Source organism: Lathyrus oleraceus, chromosome 7 (assembly GCF_024323335.1).
Source record: "Lathyrus oleraceus cultivar Zhongwan6 chromosome 7, CAAS_Psat_ZW6_1.0, whole genome shotgun sequence".
NCBI classification, from domain to species: domain Eukaryota; kingdom Viridiplantae; phylum Streptophyta; class Magnoliopsida; order Fabales; family Fabaceae; genus Lathyrus; species Lathyrus oleraceus.
In genome coordinates this window covers 271,567,585-271,588,168 of record NC_066585.1, presented here as the reverse complement: position 1 = coordinate 271,588,168, position 20,584 = coordinate 271,567,585, and the positions used below count along the sequence as shown (strand labels likewise).

At 41.4% G+C, this 20,584-nt stretch overlaps 1 pseudogene; it reads right to left on the bottom strand.

Moving 5' to 3' along the window:
- Positions 1–16,201: 16,201 nt before the first annotated feature.
- On the bottom strand, positions 16,202–16,301 carry LOC127108845 (uncharacterized; annotated as a pseudogene).
- Between the last annotated feature and the right edge of the window lie 4,283 nt (positions 16,302–20,584).

The following is a 20,584-nucleotide window of genomic DNA, read 5'->3' as shown; positions in this document are numbered from 1 at the left end:
TGGAATTTGGATAGACACGATTCCTACATTACTGTTTCTTAAATCCTTTCACTCATGATTATATAATTTTTTTTCTTAAACCCTCGCAAAAATTCTGACATTCCTATTCAATATTTTTGCTTACAAACACAATTTTACTGTATTTCGTTATAAAAAAAATTATAATCGTCTGAAATTACATGTAATGTATATGTCTATCATTGATGGCCATCGAATAAATCTGTCTTTTTTCTTCATCATGAATATCATCTGGATAGCAATATCCGGACATATTCACCGAGCGAAATCCAAATCCTTGGAATGGGTAACTGAATTGTCTTATTTTTCCTAGGTTGTAGGTATGATGCACCATGACGTTGTCAACAAAGTTAATGCATTAGAGGATAGTGTTTCGGAAGACCCCCAACTAGGTGTTGTACATATTGATGTTGGAAAATAATTTACCACTAAACATGAATTTACGTTACATAATGTCGCATCCGCGAAAAACAACCGGCGGACTAAAACAAAACAACACAGAGCCGCCACCGTGCGTTATTTATCCCAAAGGAGGGAAAGGAAACGCTCGAAGTAAACCTGGGAAAAGCATGGTCTCGCGACCAAAGAGAATGGGATCGGGAGTCGGTTATGCGTAGGGAAGGTATTAGCACCCCTACGCATCCGTCGTACTCGACGGGATCCACGCTCAAAAGATAAGTTAAGGTTGCTATAACAAACATCACACACACACGCACTAAGGACAACACAGGTGGGGGAAAAGAGGAGAGGGCTCGCTAGGATATCGCATCCTATGCCTACGTATCTCGTCTGGAACGAGAATCAGAGCTGCCGTAGTTCGGCTCACGCACGAAGAAACAAACACACGCACAAAAGGCAAACATGGAACCCGAACGCCAATCGCTGGACTTACATCAGCTTCCGAACCAAACAAACACACTCAGGATACGGACAGCCAATCGTTGGTCTTACATCCATATCCCGACACACAAGAAGAAACAAACAACAACAAGTTACTAAGGAGTCAGACACTCGAGCCTAGCAACTGTCAAGCAAACACACACAAAAAGAAAAAGGGTGCCCGGAGAGACCTCGCACGGTCTCCTGCCTACGTACCTCATCTGGTATGAGGATCAGGGCGACGTAGTTCCCCTTAACAGGGAAAGAAATTCTAACCAGATACAGAGGGAGACACACTACTAGGGAGCTGTACTCGAGCCTAGATGTTATCATGCATCATTGCCCTATGTTATGGTTTCTATCCTAACTTGCACAGGCAGCAAGCTAATCCTAAACAGGCAAAACAATCAAAGCAAACAATCACAAATAGCACACACTATATCCAAACAGAGGTGGCTCAAACAAGGGTTAGACTGCCAAAGCAAGTCAACTGTATCAGGGTGATGTTAGCTCTTAACCCTGACATTGAGAGTCAGGGTGAAGGCAGATGAAGTGGGAGTGAAGATACGACTTCACAGCTCTTATCCCTGGCCAGGGAGAGCTTCAGACAAAGGAAGTGTGGGTCCAGAAAGTGGGAACCCTTCTACGCTTATGACACTGACTCAACTGTACAACTGTACATGGATCTTGGGTTAGGATCCACAAGGCATCAACATGTAATGTGAGCCAAGGGACGACTCAACAGATTAGCAGGAGGTGGATTACACACCTCTTGTGTCTGCCAATTGCCTTAACAAAGGTCTTTTCCTGCTTGGGGACAAAAATAAACAAGCACAAACATCGCCTCTTAAGGAGGACTTCAGACAGGTGCCTGGCCAAGTAACAGGCCAGGTCTTCCAGACTACATGGAGTTAGTGATTCTACCTCAATTGGTTTACACAACCAAGCAGCAGCACAAGCGAGTTCACAAGGAACTATAGCAACTAAGGTACCTGAAATCAATCTAGCATGATCAGTACACAGCTCAAACAGTCAAACAGACAAACTACAAGTTAAACAGTTAACTGTACACAAGCAATGCATCAAGCAAAGCATAAGCCAATGCTCAACACAAATGAATTAGAAACCACCTACAAAACAAAATTAATGTTAATCAACATCATTCACATGAGCAACTCAAACCAAGTGCATTAATTCCTCCACTCCATTTGCCTTTTGTCCTGAAAACACAACTCAAACATGAGAAGCAAACCCTAGGACAAAGCCTAGGGTCAAAGGAGGAGAAATATTTAAAAACAGAACATGAAACTTATCCAAAATCAAGTTCAATCAAATTAAAAACAAATCCAATTGGTCTCATGTTCATATCATCCATCAATTTCATTTCATGAAAGAATTAGTGCAAAGCATGCAATTTAGAACCTCATTGGACCAAACAGAATGATCACAGTCATATCAATACCAAAATGGCTCATGGTAATTGGACTAAACATAACACATTCAATGAGCAGCATACCAAAAATCATGGTAATTGGATAAGTGGAAGTATGGAAATTAAAATCATCAAATCATAGTATGCAAAAGCAAGCTCAACCAAGGCCACAAAACATGCATCAACTTCAAATGATCATAAAACAGTGAAAACACATGATAACTGAACCACACCAAAGCCAAAATGAAGTTAAACATGTCTATATCACTCATGCCAAATTTCAAGTCCATCCAATTAATAACCAGAATTTCACAAATCAAATACAAACATGTCTCACAAAAAGTTCACAAATGGCTAAACAGAAAATAAAATCCCAATCAAATAGGAAATGGATCAAAAAAATCCACAAAAAATCATGCTCAAACTAGACATTCAGAAGCATTAACATGCAAAAATCCAGCTCAATTCAAGTTCAATAAGCATAGCAAATAAAATCAAGAAGATGCACAAGACATGGTGTGATACAAAATGTCACACCTCCAAAGATCATGTCATAACTCTCAATCCAGGAACTCAAAAAATACAAACCACATACCAAAATGACCAGGAATGAGTCTAGTTTAAGCACAAAATATTTCATGAATTTCTAGTGAAGCATCATCATTTTATGAGCAAAACACCAAGAAATGTGCAAGCAAACACATGTTCATACAAACCCTTGGCCATTCCAGAAATTACACGTGCACAATTTTATTAAAAATAACCAAAAAAAAGTAGAGACTACAAGGATCATTCAACAAAAAATCTCACATTATTTGGACAAAAATTGGATGAGATATGGATTTTCTAATGTCATGAAAAAATAAAAAAATGTGAAACAAGGCATGTGAAATCATGTGGAATAAATACAATAAGGCAAAAACGAAAATGCCACGGCCAGGACTCGAAGGGAGTCCACTTTCAAAATCCTGGCGCGCTCAAACACCTTGGAGCGTGAACAGTAGCGCTGAAACGGATCTAGCAAGGCTTTTTTTGAAATTTTTCAAGTGTTCTTCATGTTCATAGGTCCAAGAACAAATCTCCACCAAATTGGACAAACTTTATATCAACGGAAAGGTCTTCTAATGTACATCATGAATCTATAATTATTTTGTCCTAATTCTTCCTAATCTAAGAGAATCGAAGCCAAACATAATCATGCATGAAAGTTCAAATCAACATAACTCTTTCATTTCTCAACCAAATTTAGTGGTTCAAAGTGCAGAATTCTCTACTAAACAAGATCTATCCAAAGCATCAATCAATTTCAAGAATTATTGAATTCGAAAAATCACCTTAATTTGAAGACAGTTGCGAATTTGCGTGTTTTTGGCCTTGAAATTGCAAAACAGATGCGCTATGACTCTTGTATAGGTGAATGGAACAAGTCTTGTTGCTCAATTACGCACGATCTTGATGAAATCTTGAATTGCCATTGTTGCACCTCACTTTAACAGTCCAAAATTTGGCTTGGAAATGAAGAAATCTTGCTTCAATTAGCTTCAATAATGCATGTGGATGATGAAACAATGAAGATCTAAGCAAGGTTTTTGAAGAAATTGCAAAAAAAGTGAAGATGAAAAGTTGAGAGAATTGGAGATTTTGGATCTAGATCTGAAATTCTGTTATGATTATGGTGAAAACAGTTACAATTATCCTTTTATATGTTATGTTAATGATGTTTCTAATCAAGATTAGTGTTAATGAAGTGGATTAGTGAAAAATGCATTTTCATGCTAAATGGCAATTTGGTCATTCACCCTCACTCATGTAAAACCAATGTAACAGTGGAATTTTCTGGTTTGAGCAAGTTACAAATAGCATATGTGAGCTAGTGCAAAAGGAATGGAGTGAAAATAATGAATATTTCTCAAAATGCACTTTTTCCCTCCACTTTTCAAATTAAGTCCACTTGAAAAATGGACTTTTTATGTGATGAATTTTCATGAAATGTAATGATGGATCATGATAGTACATGTCAAATTGAGTTTGCTCAAAGAAACCTCACTCAATTTGGCCAAATGAATCAAAAGTTATGCCACTTTGAAATTCAACTTTTTTGGACAATGATCAATCCATAACTTGCCAACCACACATGAGAAATTCATGTTCTTGGACTTTTTGGAAAGGTGAGAGCAAGATCTACAACTTTCATGTTGAACAAAATTTCATTTGAAACATTTTTGGACACGTAATTTTGAGGAGAAAAACTTTCCATTTTTGGCAATTTTCAATTACAAGTCACTTTCTATTTTTGGAAAGTTTCCATCTGACTTTATTTTCTTCATTCTTGATCTTTGAAATGTCAAATGAAACTTGTTTGGACATGAATGAAGTGTCTCTAACCCTCTCCCACCTCCAAATCCATCATTTTAGGCACAGTTGACCACAATTGACTTTTCTGACTGATAGATGAATTTCAGCTTGACTGATCAAATTGAGCTTCAAACTCCTGATGAAATGGCTTAACCATGAAACCCTAGCTTCCATAAGCTCAATATAATCATATGATGATCCCCATATCCACTGAAAACCTCATCTCCTTGCCAAACCCTGATTGGCCCAATACAACTGATTAGGGTTGACCAGTGGCCAAAACCCTAATCTCAAGGAATATGATCAAGCATAAGGAATCTCTTGGTGATGATAAAACCATGATGATGATGATGTATCATTTCAACCAAGATCAAGCTCAACCCTCCTTGAGGATCAAGAAACCCTGATTTGAATCACCAACCCTCAGATGATTAATGATCAGTTCAATGAAACCCTAGCTTGCACCTTAACCTCTTTATCTTCTGATCAAGACCTAGGAGGATGACTTGCTCAATGTAGCCACATGATATGCAAACATGCAATGCCTAATGACCTAAGAAATGCAATGCAATATGTTAAGCTAGTCCCAAGAGAGGAGGGCAAATTTTGAGGTGTTACAGCTGCCCCTATTCAATCCACTGTGAACCTGTCGATATGAATAGCCTCGGCTTTCAGATGATCAGGATGAAGAGTGATTGAATACCAAGAACAGACGAACAATTTGCACTCTGATGGGAAAATAATTAACAACGCCTGTCAGAATCGGCGAAGAAGCAATCTCGAAGGAAGAATCCGTCTGGTACGGAGAACAGTCGGACTGATCACCGAAACAGAACGTCGACCTGTATACCAAAATAAATGGTAACGCAGGGATAACTATGGCCTGAACACCACCTATCCGCTGGGGATTCTTATCACCTTCTTTCTTTCACTTTTCTTGAACCCCGAAATTTTTCGTTTCCTTTTCTTTTTCATTTTCTTGAACCCCAAAATTTTCTTTCGCGCAAATGATCCCGGATCATTGCATTTGAACCCCGACATCTTGTTTGCCAACATAATGAACCCCATTCTCCATTTGAACCCCAGTCGCCTGACGATAACTTGCGATCGCCATTGTGAACCCCATTCTCCAGAAAATGCCTCAACATTTCCCTTTCTCCATTTGAACCCCGCTCTCCAAAAAATGCCTCAACATTTCCCTTTCTCCATTTGAACCCCGTTCTCCGCTTTCTTGTGATAATTCCGCTGGCAACGTCGGAAATAACACCAAACACCACTCTGAGGGCGACATATCAGAGGGTATACCTTCACAAAAGGAAGGTAACATGTGCATCTCTTCCTCAGAAGACACCCATAACGACCTCCATTGGCCTCAGCCAAAGTCTAAGGTGACACACGAACAGAAGATAATCCTGAGGACCTCGTCCCGGATATAATCTTCAACTCCAATCTCTATTTGGACCCCACTCTCCAGAAAATGTCTCAACATTTCCCTTTCTCCAATTGAACCCCGATTGTCGCGCTGATCGCGTAACGTCCTTTGTTTTTATTCCCATCTCCGTCTGACGGAAAAATTTCCTCCAGTATCGCACTACTGGGGAACATTGCTGATCTGACATCACGATATTAAACTCCTCAGAGTAACACCTTCAACCAAACACTGACTAATGACTGGGAAGAAACTCGACGTTTACTGGACATCGAACAATGATGTTTACTGACACCAAAGAAAACTCGACCAGACACTTACTGATGACTGGGAGGAAACTCGACGTTTACTGGACATCGAACAATGATGTTTACTGACACCAAAGAAAACTCGACCAGACACTTACTGATGACTGGGAGGAAACTCGACGTTTACTGGACATCGAACAATGATGTTTACTTGACACCAAAGAAAACTCGACCAGACATTAACTGATGACTGGGAGGAAACTCGACGTTTACTGGACATCGAACAATGATGTTTACTTAACACCAAAGAAAACTCGACCAGACACTTACTGATGACTGGGAGGAAACTCGACGTTTACTGGACATCGAACAATGATGTTTACTTGACACCAAAGAAAACTCGACCAGACATTAACTGATGACTGGGAGGAAACTCGACGTTTACTGGACATCGAACAATGATGTTTACTTGACACCAAAGAAAACTCGACCAGACATATACTGATGACTGGGAGGAAACACGACGTTTACTGGACATCGAACAATGATGTTTACTTGACACCAAAGAAAGGATATTACAGGGATCGACATGACACTTACTGGTGTCGCAGGGATGACATCGACATATGTCAAAACCAGGCAGACGCTTGCCGGGGACTAACTGGGAAATACTGTTGCTCCAAAATCACGATGCCGAACTCCTCAGAATAACACATTCCAACTTCCGGCAAAACCAAATCTCAAGCGGTAACCACGGCTCGAGTAACGCTGATCGCGATCTTCATTTCCATCTCTGTCCGACGGAAAAGTTTCCTCCAGTATCACACTACCGGGGAACTTTGCTGACCTGACGTCATGATGCTAAACTCCTCAGAGTAACACCTCCAAATTTCTATCTCGTACGACAGAAATCTCCTCCAGTATCGCACTACTGGGGAATACTGTTGACCTGGCGTCACGATGCCAAACTCCTCAGAGTATCAACTTCACTGACCGGCAAAACCCATTCTTGGATGGTAACCACGGCTTGGGGTTAACTTATGCTTGCAATGCTGATGTTGATCTTCCAACCAGCGAAACCACCTCTCAAACAGTAACCACGGCTTGAGTAACACCTTCACCCACTGGCGAAACATAAATCTCAACCGCCGACCTCGGCTTGAGACTAGCCGATGCTTTGCAATGATGATGCATGATGATTTTTAGCGCAATGCTCCATAATTATGGAAATGCTACGCAGTTTATTATGCAATATGCTATGATCTCCTAAATGATGCATGCATAAAAGTATCCCCTTCAAGGGACTCTTCTGGGGAGCTCGAGACACTCTGCTGAGGAACTCGCCGACACTTCAACCTCCACCTTGCTGGGGAATAGCGCTGCTGCTGGGAAAAAGGCAACCCTTGCTGGGGAAACCTCCTCTGCACCCGATCCGCTTGGGGGACCTCGCTGGGGATAAGAACCACCAACACACTCTGTGGGGATACAACAGTCTTTGACTTGCTGGGCATGCAACACTCCAGACTCTGCTCGGGGAACCACCACCCACAGATACCTCCGCTGGGAAATAGCAACCTTCAGGCCTGGCGACTGGGGAAGCATTGATCCAAAACCTGCTGGGGATAACCATCCTGACCCTGCTAGGGAAGCCACAGACCTTGGATCTGCTGGGGAATTTAGTCATTCCGACTCTGCTTGGGGAGGAGGACAGTCCGGCACTGAACACCCGACGACTCGTCGAACCATGATATTCATATCCAACTCCCATGTCAGCTTTCCAATTTTGAGAACTCCCAGACTCATCTGGACTTTTCTGCTCCATCATCTTGTATTCCAAACCGCTCCGTTCTCGACGGAGAGCGAACTCCTGGGATTTATACAGACTTTTCAATCTTCAGACTTTGAAGAGTCTTCTTGATTAATTCCCAGGATCGTCGTACGTCTCGTCGTCGTCTCTTCACCGTTCTTCTATTCATTTGTCCCTGATTGGACTCCGTGGGAATTTGTTTTGTCAAAAGCTTCCACATCACAACCTGCAAGTGAGGGAAAATACCTAACAGTACCTGCAAAAGAGACCGTTAGATAAAACCGTGCCCCAGGCGTGTCAAGATTTCAACACTTGGGTCACTCATCCTTCCAAATAAGATTTCAAGCTTTCAATCTTATAAACATGCATTGGAAGGGACCTGTATGTCTTAAAATGCAAGATTCTTTATCACAAACAACTGGATGTTTTTGCAATCAAAGCGGTAGTGAAAAACAAAAACAACACTATTTGACTGAATGTGCATTTTATTGATTGAAAAAGTGTGTGGCTCAAATTGAGCAATACAAAGGAAGCAATTCCTGAAAAGAGGTAATTGCGCACAAAAGGAAAAATCTATCCTAATGGCACTGTGAAACCCGTGATCTCATCGAGTTCCAACTCGTTTACACCCCATATGTCCTCAGACTCTCCGTGCTTTCTGCCTTCTGAACAAGACGATTCTGATTGATCCCCACCGGGTATTATCCATGCTGCCTTAACCAAAGCGCAAACGATCATGCCAGACGCAGTTGTTCGTTTCAATCCCTCTTTTGCCCGGACCGCCCTTTCGGGTTTTCAGTCCACTGGGATACCCTTTTTTGCCCAAGCCGCCTTTTCAGGTCTTCGACTTGCCGGGTGTACAATTTTTCTTTTTATATCCCTAATTTTTGCCCGAACCTTTTCTTTCTGTTTTTTCGGTTCGCCGGGATGCCCATTTTTGCCTGGACTATTTTATTCTTTTCGTCCAGCGGGTCTCTTTATACGAAGTATTTTTTAACTGCGTCCGCATCTGCAGGGGATGGAAAATCCTCGCCATCCATGGTCGTTAGCAACAAGGCTCCGCCAGAGAAAACCTTCTTGACCACGAATGAACCTTCATAATTAGGTGTCCATTTGCCCCTACGATCGTTTTGAGGAGGAATGATCCTTTTCAGCACCATATCACCCACGTGATATACCCGAGGTCGTACCTTTCTGTCAAAAGCACGCTTCATTCTTTGCTGGTACAACTGCCCATGACAGATGGCTTCTAGCCTCTTTTCCTCAATCAGGCTTAACTCTTCGTACCGGGCTCTTACCCATTCAGCCTCTTGTAACTTTACGTCCATCAAGACTCTCAAAGAGGGAATCTGAACCTCAACCGGTAGCACGACTTCCATTCCATATACAAGCGAGAAAGGCTTTTGCCCCAGTAGATGCACGCACCGAGGTTCGATACCCAGGATACAAGCTTCATACTCAATCACACCATCGGTGCATTCGAATGCTAGTCAGGCAGCACAAGGAATGTGGGGATCTCTTTGGCATAAGCAAAGCAGCATTAACTCCTACCATTCACGTTAACATCTCCATCAGACATCAGAATCCGTTCGGATTCAGGGTCAGGCCCCTCCTCCGGGATCGGTTACTCTCAATCTTTCGATTTGAGCACCTCGAGATGTCCTCATCAGGGAACTCAAATCTCATCGGTTGACAATCCTCAGTGGGTTGCGGGGCGATGTAATCAGACAATACACCCCTTGATTGCTTTCTGAGAGTATCACAAATCAGTCAGCATTCTTTTGCTCTTTCACAGCCCGTCCGGCCAATGCTGGTTTCTCATGCACATACTTGATCGGATCCGTCTCGGAAATCCACAGAGTGGTATGAACCAGCATATACTGTCTCAATCGGCGAGCAGCCTATGCCAAAGTACATCAAGTTTTCTTGAATAGTGAATGTATTGTTTCACAGTTGGTAAACTTTTTGCTTAGGTAAATTGCATGCTCTTTTCGACAAGACTCGTCATGCTGACCCAATGCACCTCGTAGACCCCTCGAAGGCCATCAAGTACAGACTTACCATCGCTCCTTCCACAGGAGGTATCAGAATCAGAGGTTCCTGCAACTTATTCTTTTATCTTTCCAATGCCCCTTGGCAATCATTATTTCACCTGACCGTTTGATCCGTTTTGTTTCAACAGCTTGAGTATAGGTTCACACGTGACTGTTAGAGGAGATATGAACCATGACATGTAGTTCAATCTACCCAGGAGACCACGATCCTCTTTTTCCCTTCTCGGTTCAGGCATTTCTTTTTATTTTTATTTTTTTATTTTTTTTTACAAGCAGGATCAACCTCGATTCCTCTCTTACAATGAACCCCAACATCTTACCGAACCGCACTCTGATAGTGCACTTATTTGAATTCAACCTCAGTTTGAATTGTCTCAACTAGTCTACTCAGCTTGGCCAGATCTACCAGATGCCCCTCTTCTGTTTGGGACTTTGCTATCATGTCCTCCACATAGCATTTGATTTCATGATGAATCATATCATGAAACAAAGTCACCATGGCTCTCTGATAAGTAGCACCGGCGTTCTGCTTCTATGGAGGACAGTCTTCTCTCCATGGTAGCTTGTGCACAACGACATCGGTATCCGACCCTGGCTTATCCTGACACGACCAGGCGAAGGTATCCACACGCTCTTTTAACAGGGCTACCATTCTGCTCTCGACTTGCCTCTGAAGCGGCCTCAATTTTCATTTCCTTTCTGACCTCGGCGGTGCTTGGACTAACAATCTTAATCCGCTCCTCATGCGGCTGAATCACCTTCTCCTCTTGTTTCAACAACCTGGCTAATCTTCCAGCAGATCACCATCTTCTTCGCCTTCTTCTTCAGCACGATAGATCGGATTGTCGAAGTCATATGAGGTGTAACCAAATCGTTATCAACGAGATCCGGAGAATTATTTTTTTTGAAGTCGGAACGAGACAAATCAAAAGGGGAAAAAATGAAAACAAACATTGCCATTTTTATTTGTTTTTAAACTGCAAAAATAAATGAAAAACAGGGAACACCGCTTTTAATTTGAAAAACATCCATTTGTTTATGATGCAAAATGCTGCAAAATGAAACATGAGGTGGCCCTTACAATGAACCATTACGCGTCAGGCAACACATAAGGCTTTCATGCAAACAATATTGAGAAACAATAAATATTACTCTTCCGGATGAGTGATAGTGCTGATCTTTTTAGGCCTTCCAGTTCCCTGGTACGCACGATTTTATCCACGACTCCAGCTCGCGGTCACTGTCAATCTCTTCACCCACTGTATAGGCGTGACTTGGATCCAGCACTCCAGCACTAATAAATGCGAACGGTGGACGACGACCTCTGTTTTGCTCAGACGAGTCTTGACCTTCCTGATAGCCAATCCCGAACATATCCGCCTTTACCACAATGCCTATGATCTTTCCCCAGCCCGGGATCCCTCCATTTTTCACTACTTCTACTGCCTGCTTATAAGAAGAAATGGACGGCTTTTTCTCTTTCTCAACACCAATGGCATTTTCCACCTTGACGGTTTCAACTGCCAGACTGGATGTTTTACATCTCACATCGCCCATTTCTACTTTCATCATTCCATGGATTGTTTTCCCCATCACTACACACCCCTTTGTGGCGACAGCCGCACAACAATTATCACAACCAGGGAAATCTCCATTCTTCATCAGAGGTCTCTGAACCACAGACATTGGAGCTTTTAACTGATCCCCGTTCGTTTCATCCATTTTCCTCTCGCCTTTGGACATCACATTCACCCCCAAAGGGCCCTGCATCGGCATGTGGTTAGCATTAACATCTGACATCAGCGCAAAATTGATGGCTTTAGAATCCACCAAATCTTGGACCACATGCTTAAAAGCTTTGCAATCCTCAATGTGATGTCCGGGTGCATCAGCATGGAACTGGCACCTGACATTCTCATCATAACTGGCAACCCTCTGATCCGGTTTCCCTGGAACCAATATCCTCGGCTGCACCAACCCAATATCCTTCAACCTTTTAAACAGCGAGGCGTAAGTCACAGGCGGCCTATTGAAATGACGATCTGTCGTCCTCCTTCTCACTTGGCCCCCAGCTCTTTGTGTTCTCAATTGAGGTGGTGGTTGCTGTTGTTGTGCAAGTGAATCACCAACAGGAATGGTTACGGTGGCAGCATAAGGGTGGTAACGATCCTTACCGCATTCTCTTTTAGTCTGCACACCACCTGATTCAACCTTCTTCTTGAAATGACCATTGTCAGGGGTCTTCTTTGCTACGGGCGACGGAGCCTTTCCCTGAACTCTCTCCGCTAGCAGCCATTCCTCAATTTTCTCCACCTTTTCAGCAATTACCTTCTGCCCCAAGGCGAGCCCCTGCACGACTTGGAACAACTCCCCCATCATCTCTTTCAGCTCGAGAATGTCGGCGTTGGATGGATCCATCAGTTCGGATTTGCTGAGTCTGGGAGGGTATCTGGGCGGAAAAGTTGTGCGCACCGGTTAGATACTGATACCTACAAAACAGCAAACAGGTTAATATGCATGAATGCAACGTCTATCCATATGAGGAAGATTCCGTCCTTTGATTCTGGTTTCATCGAGACGGACAATATTTCATCAATAACATTCTGACATCCGAATGTCTCTCAACCAGATTCTTAATCAGTAATACTCCCCATATGGCTAGGCATAAGTTTGATGCAGATGAATGCAAAATGAGAATGATGCAGATGTATGAATGCAATGCATTGTGCCATCCTCCAAGTCATCTGAACATCTGTTGTACTGAGCCCCGATCTCTGGATCGATCACAACCATCTACGGTACTGAGCAATCACAAATCCGACTTGGGAGTTCCGAAATAAACGGAACTGAAAGATACACCATCATCATCATCACACAATCTCTGAACAGATATCCACAACAAACTCTGAATCGGCTCGGGGAATCCTAAAATAAACGGATCCCCACTGATAAATAACACGGACAGCACTCCGGCGTCTCGGCAAGAAATGCCCATAAATCCGACTTATAAATAGGACTCTGATCAACGAAACCAATAGTCACCATCAAAGTCACCAACTGAACATGCATCTGTAAGAATCAACCCTCCCCTCACAGGTGAATTCTAATCAGGTCATCCTAAGGCGGATAATAGTCTCGACGATCGGGCAGAGATACTCAATGGGTTTGCCCTTTCGGGTGTGCCATTGTAGCTCTCCTGAGATCGTCTAAACCAAAGATCCGGGAAAGAACGGTCGCCGAAGTCAATAGTTCAGATGAAGTGACACAACCAAAGTGGATACTCCACAAAGGAGGGGCACTATCAAATGAACCTCGTCCGGCTTGTGGTATGTCACGTTGCAACAATATGCTGATAAAGTAAATGAGGAACGTTAGACCACACTAATCCTAGGTGTATACTCGGGCCTGGGTTTTAGCCCCACTCAGAACACCCACCCCAAACAGAGGAACCACCTGCACAGAGGACAACAACATGATAGTATGATGCATGCAAATATTTATGCAAATATATACACAACAGAATAATAAATGCAATAAATAAAGCTGATAACACGAAATTATATCGCTTTTTAAGACTTAATTCAATTAAATTATATTATCATTTACTTTAGTTTATCTCATTTTATCAGATATTATGCAGTATTTCCTTGCTATTTATATCAGGTACCCATTTTGAAGCAAAAGTGAAAAAGGGAAGAAAAGGAGGTGTAAAAAGGAACAAAAAGGAGAGAAAAGGAACCAAATGCCAAAGCCCAGCCCAAAGCGCACAAGTCACCAATGCTGTGCCTGTGACGGACGTCACAGGGTGTGTGACGAGCGTCACGCAAAACAGACTTGTGACGGACGTCACACATAGCGTGACGAGCGTCACACAACTCCACTACCTTTTTGGCGCAAGTATCGCCCTCAGAAAGACTTGAAGAATAACGTTAAGGAGTTGGTCTCCTATATGCACGCCGTGGATATAGCCACGCTGAAGAAGGGGAGAAACGGAATGCAGTTACCAAGGCTATTATAAATAGCCATCTCACAAACCAAAAGAAGAAGAGGTTTTTGCACGCTCAGTTTTGCGAAAGCTCTGCCAAATTTTCCTTTCACGCCTTTGCCTATTTTTCTTCCTTTCCAGCATCGTTCACTTTATTTATTTTATTTTGCAAGCTTTATTTTCTTTCTCCCTTGCAATTTATTTTCCCCGTTCTTAGCTTTTAGATATTTTTCGCGTAGTAGTTTCTACACCGGAAACTACTGTGCAACTTTATACCGGATTTAACCTTACGTTATATCCCAGTTTTATTTCCTTGATTTATTTTACTGTTTAATTGAAGAATCCAAGAACAAATCCTACCGGCTTGTGGAGGAGTGTTCAAGACCATTGTATTACGCATTCAGGTTCTTTAATCGTTATTTAATTTTTAATGTTTTATTCTATTGTTTATTTACATTGCATGCCTGGAATGAGTCTGTTTATGCATGATATAGATTCTTATTTATTTAGCATGTCTGGCTAATTTGCCTAGGTATCAGTATGTAAAGTAAGCAGAAAAAGGGGTCAAGACTAAGTCGGTCTATTCAAACTTAAAATTAGAATCAATCTTTTTATGGTCTTAACTTACAGGTTTAATAACAAGATTTTTTACAAAAGTAAAAGGCATAAAGAAGTTGAAACCAACAGAGCGAGAGTTTGAGGTTTTAACTGGACAGTGTAAGTTAGTCATTAAGTCTATCTCAGGGCGAGAGCAAGTTTTAGAATTAATTAAATTCTGACTTTTTTCCAAAAAGTATTTTTAAAGATTGAATGTGAGGACGAGAGTTAAGCATTTAGATTTAATTGTATAACCTAAGTCAACAGAGCGAAAGTTTGAGATAAGGGTGTTTAAAACGGTCAGTATTTTCTTAAAAAGAGTTTCTGCAACTTTATTGTTTTCAAAATATGATTTTTGACTTAATTATAAGTGACAGCTACATTAATCTAAGATCATGGTTTCTTCAACAGAGCGAGAGTTTGAGATAAAACCTTTAACCAATAAAGTTAATCGAAACGATTTATTTTAAAACCGAGAGACCGACAAGGAATTGATTCCCTAGTTTTGACGAACTACATACCGATATCCGTTTTATTGATATTTAATCTAGATATTAGTTTAGCTCTTAGTTTTTCCCCAAGCAATCAAACATTTTCACCTTAGATTTACGTAGTAACTTTAGATAACGGTATATCGATTCATAAGTCCCTGTGGGATCGATATCTTTTAAAACTACGCGATAGAACTGTGCACTTGCAGTTTGTATCCCATTCTCGACTCACACAGTCGAGCGATCAAGTTTTTGGCGCCGTTGCCGGGGACTTTTATTCAATCGATATCGTAACTCTTCCGTTACGCTGTAGAGACTAAGGTTTCTTTTTCCTTCTACTCTTTCTTTCGTTGATTTGTATGCCACGCACTCGCTCTCAAGGCGAACCGCTCTATTTACGAATCAACGATATCGAACTATATCTCCGAGTCTTACGACGAATTCGGGAATATCGTGCTGAAAACAATCTCCCTCCTATAAACCTTCCTGATATCAAAAACATTTTTCCTTCTTTAACCGAGATGGCAGAACCAGCTCGTGCTCTTAGAGATTACGCTGCTCCATCGCAAGATGAACCGCATTCAAGTATTGCTCCTCCCGCAATCGAAGCAAACAACTTTGAACTTAAACCTTCACTATTGCAGGCTGTGCAACAGAACCAATTCTCTGGAAATCTTACCGAAGATCCAAACCTTCATTTATCCGTATTTGTTCAATATGCTGATACTGTTAAAGCTAATGGTGTCACTTCAGAGGCAATTCGACTTCGTCTTTTTCCTTTCTCATTAAGAGATAGCGCTAGAAGATGGCTTCAATCTCTTCCTTCCAACTCAGTCACCACATGGAACGAGTTGAAGAAAGTTTTTCTTGCCCGATATTTTCCGCCAAGCAAAACAGCTATGTTAAGAGCCCAGATAAACGGATTTAAACAGAAAGACAATGAGTCTCTTTTCGAAGCATGGGAAAGATACAAAGACATGATGAGACTTTGCCCACACCATGGTTTGGAAGACTGGTTAGTAATTCACACATTTTATAATGGTCTCTTATACAATACAAGGTTAACAATAGACGCCGCTGCAGGTGGTGCACTAATGAACAAACCTTATGCTGATGCTTACCAGCTTATCGAGAGCATGGCCCAAAACCACTATCAGTGGGGAACCGAACGAACAACAGTGGAAAAACCTCAACCGAAAACTGGCATGTACGAGATAAGTAACCTTGATCACGTCAATGCAAAAGTGGATGCTTTGGTCCAGAAAATTGAAAGTTTAAACGTATCACCACCAACCGCCGTGGTTGCTATAACTCAGAATTGCGAGGTCTGTGGAATCCAAGGCCACACTCCTGCGGAATGTCAACTCTTGACTGGAATCCAAACAGAGCAGGTAAACTATGCTCAAGGAAGCCCCTATTCGAATACCTATAACCCAAATTGGAAGAACCATCCAAACTTTTCATATAAGAGTAATAATGCTTTATACGCACCTGGACAGTCTCCGAATCAAACCCCATCTATACCTCCGGGATATCAGAAACCAAATCCTAACAATAATACCCCTAGAAAATCCAACTTGGAAATCATGATGGAAAACTTTATAGCTTCCCAACAACAAACCAATAAAGATTTCTTAAACCAGAACATACACACTGGCGAACAACTTAAACAACTAGCAAGCAAAGTAGATGCCTTGGCTACCCATAACAAAATGCTGGAAACACAAATATCTCAAGTAGCTCAACAACAAGCACCTACTGCTGCACCAACTGGTACATTCCCTGGACAGCCCCAACCTAATCCGAGAAGCCAAGCTCATGCAATTATATTAAGAAGTGGAACGGAAGTGGAAGGACCGTCTGATCCAAGGATAGAAAACCAAAACCCTAAGAAATCTACTGAGGAAAGTGAACCTAAGGAAAAGGAAGAGAGTAATAAGGAAACCCTAGAAAAGAAGGAACCTTATGTACCTCCACCACCTTATAAACCACCTATACCTTACCCTCAAAGGCTTGTTAAAACCAAAGATGTAGGCCAATTTAGAAAATTTGTTGATCTCCTTAAGCAATTAAACGTTACAATTCCATTTACCGAAGCTATTACGCAGATGCCCTCATATGCTAAATTCTTAAAAGAAATTCTTTCTAATAAAAGGAAACTTGAGGATAGTGAAACCGTTACACTCCCTGCCGAATGTAGCGCTATAATCCAAAACATGCCTCCTAAACTCAAGGATCCGGGTAGCTTCTCTATACCCTGTCACATAGGAAAATTTGTCATCGACAAAGCCTTATGCGATTTAGGAGCCGGAATTAGCGTTATGCCTTTATCCATATGTAAGAGACTGGAAATGGGAGAATTAAGACCGACCAAGATGTCTGTACAACTAGCGGATCGTTCCATCAAATATCCTGTAGGAATCCTTGAAAACGTTCCCGTACGCATAGGTCAGTTTTACATTCCCACTGACTTCACAATTATGGACATTAGAGAAGATGATACTACACCTATTATACTAGGAAGACCATTCTTAGCAACTGCCGGTGCAATCATAGACGTAAAACGAGGAAGACTCACCTTCGAAGTAGGTGAAGAGAAAATAGAATTCATTCTTTCCCAATTCTTGAAAGCACCTGCAATAGAAGATACATGTTACTTCATGGATATCATCGATGAATGCATAAAAGAAGCAGAGTCAGGAGAAGACAAATCATCAGACTATCTTCTAGAAGACAAATCTAAACAATGCTTAGCAATAACACCAGATCCTACGCAGAGTCTTAACAAACCAACCCCTGATTTGAAAACACTTCCCAAAAATCTGAGATATGAATTCCTAGACTTAGAACTTGAACGACCAGTGATAGTCAATGCAGATCTAGGAAGACTCGAAACAGAAAAACTCCTACATATCTTAAGAAAATATCCAACCGCACTAGGATACCACATAACCGATCTTAAAGGAATAAGCCCTTCTATTTGTATGCACCGCATCATGTTAGAAGAAGACGGTAAAACCTCTAGGGAACACCAGAGAAGACTAAATCCGATCCTAAGTGAGGTAGTAAAGAAAGAAATAACCAAGTTATTGGAAGCAGGTATTATATATCCTATATCTGACAGCAAATGGGTCAGTCCTGTACACGTTGTACCAAAGAAAGGAGGCATAACCGTTATTGAAAACGAAAAAGGAGAAACTATAACTAAACGAATCGAATCGGGATGGAGAATGTGCATTGATTATAGGAAACTAAACAAAGCAACCCGAAAAGATCATTTCCCTTTACCATTCATTGACCAAATGTTAGAACGATTAGCTAAACATTCACATTTCTGTTATTTAGACGGTTATTCAGGCTTCTTTCAAATACCAATTCACCCTGATGACCAAGAAAAGACAACATTCACATGCCCTTTTGGTACCTTCGCTTATAGACGAATGCCGTTTGGTCTGTGCAATGCCCCTGCAACTTTTCAAAGATGCATGATGGCGATTTTCGCCGACTTTCTCGAAAACATCATGGAAGTATTCATGGATGACTTTTCTGTATACGGACAAAGTTTCGAAGAATGCCTTGAAAACCTGGAAAGAGTTCTTGAACGATGTGTAAAAGTAAACTTAGTACTTAATTGGGAAAAGTGCCACTTTATGGTACAAGAAGGAATTGTTTTAGGACACATCATCTCGAACAGAGGAATTGAAGTAGACAAAGCCAAAATAGAGGTAATCGAAAATCTTCAACCCCAAGAACCGTGAGAGAAGTACGAAGCTTTTTAGGACACGCCGGTTTCTACCGACGATTCATCAAAGACTTCTCTAAGATAACTAAACCCTTAACCGGACTATTAATGAAAGATGCTGAATTCATATTCGACGACAACTGTTTAAAAGCATTTCAAACTCTTAAACAAGCATTGATCTCCGCACCCATTATGCAGACACCAGACTGGAATGAACCATTCGAAATAATGTGCGATGCCAGTGATTATGCTGTAGGTGCTGTTCTAGGACAAAGAAAGGATAAAAAGCTTCATGTTATATATTACGCTAGCAGAACCCTGGATGAAGCACAGATGAATTATGCCACAACCGAGAAAGAACTCCTAGCAGTAGTATTTGCGCTAGATAAATTTCGTTCTTACTTGGTAGGAGCCAGAATAATAGTTTACACCGATCACGCTGCTATCAGGTACCTTCTAACAAAAAAGGATGCTAAACCTAGACTCCTAAGATGGATCTTGTTACTACAAGAATTCGACTTAGAAATCAAGGACAAGAAAGGAACTGAGAACGTAGTAGCAGACCACCTCTCTAGACTTGAGAACCTTGAACCAGAAAGAACATCCATTAATGATGATTTCTCGTATGACAAACTCATAGCTACTTTGGAAGAGAACAACTCCGACATGCAAGTAGAAACCACCTTAGCTATATCTGTCATACCATGGTACGCTGATCTAGTTAATTATTTAGCTGCCGGAATAGTTCCACCTACTTTATCTTACCAGCAGAAGAAAAGATTCTTCCACGACATAAAACACTATTACTGGGATGATCCCTTACTTTTCAAAAGAGGTCCCGATGGTATTTTCCGTCGATGTGTACCCGAAGAAGAGGTAGAAAATATAATCCAACACTGTCACTCCGCGCCTTATGGTGGACACACAAGTACATCCAAGACCTGCTCTAAAATCCTACAAGCTGGCTTTTATTGGCCAACTATATGGAAGGACGTGCATGCGGTTATTAAGGAGTGTGACAGATGTCAACGCACGGGAAACATATCTAGACGTGACGAGATGCCACAAAAAGGTATTTTGGAAGTAGAGATTTTTGACGTGTGGGGAATAGACTTCATGGGACCGTTTCCATCCTCTTTCGGTAACAAGTACATACTCGTGGCGGTTGACTACGTATCAAAGTGGATCGAAGCTATAGCTTCTCCAACTAATGACACCCGAGTAGTAACTAGACTCTTTAAAAATATAATATTTCCGAGATTTGGCATTCCAAGGATAGTAGTCAGTGATGGTGGATCGCACTTTATATCCAAGGTACTCGAAAAACTACTACTTAAATATGGAGTGAGACATAGGATAGCAACACCTTACCACCCTCAAACCAGTGGACAAGTGGAAGTATCTAACAGAGAAATCAAGCAAATACTAGAAAAAACGGTCGCCACTTCAAGGAAAGATTGGTCATTGAAATTACCAGAAGCTTTATGGGCATACCGAACTGCTTATAAAACTCCCATAGGGACGACCCCATTTAAGCTCATTTATGG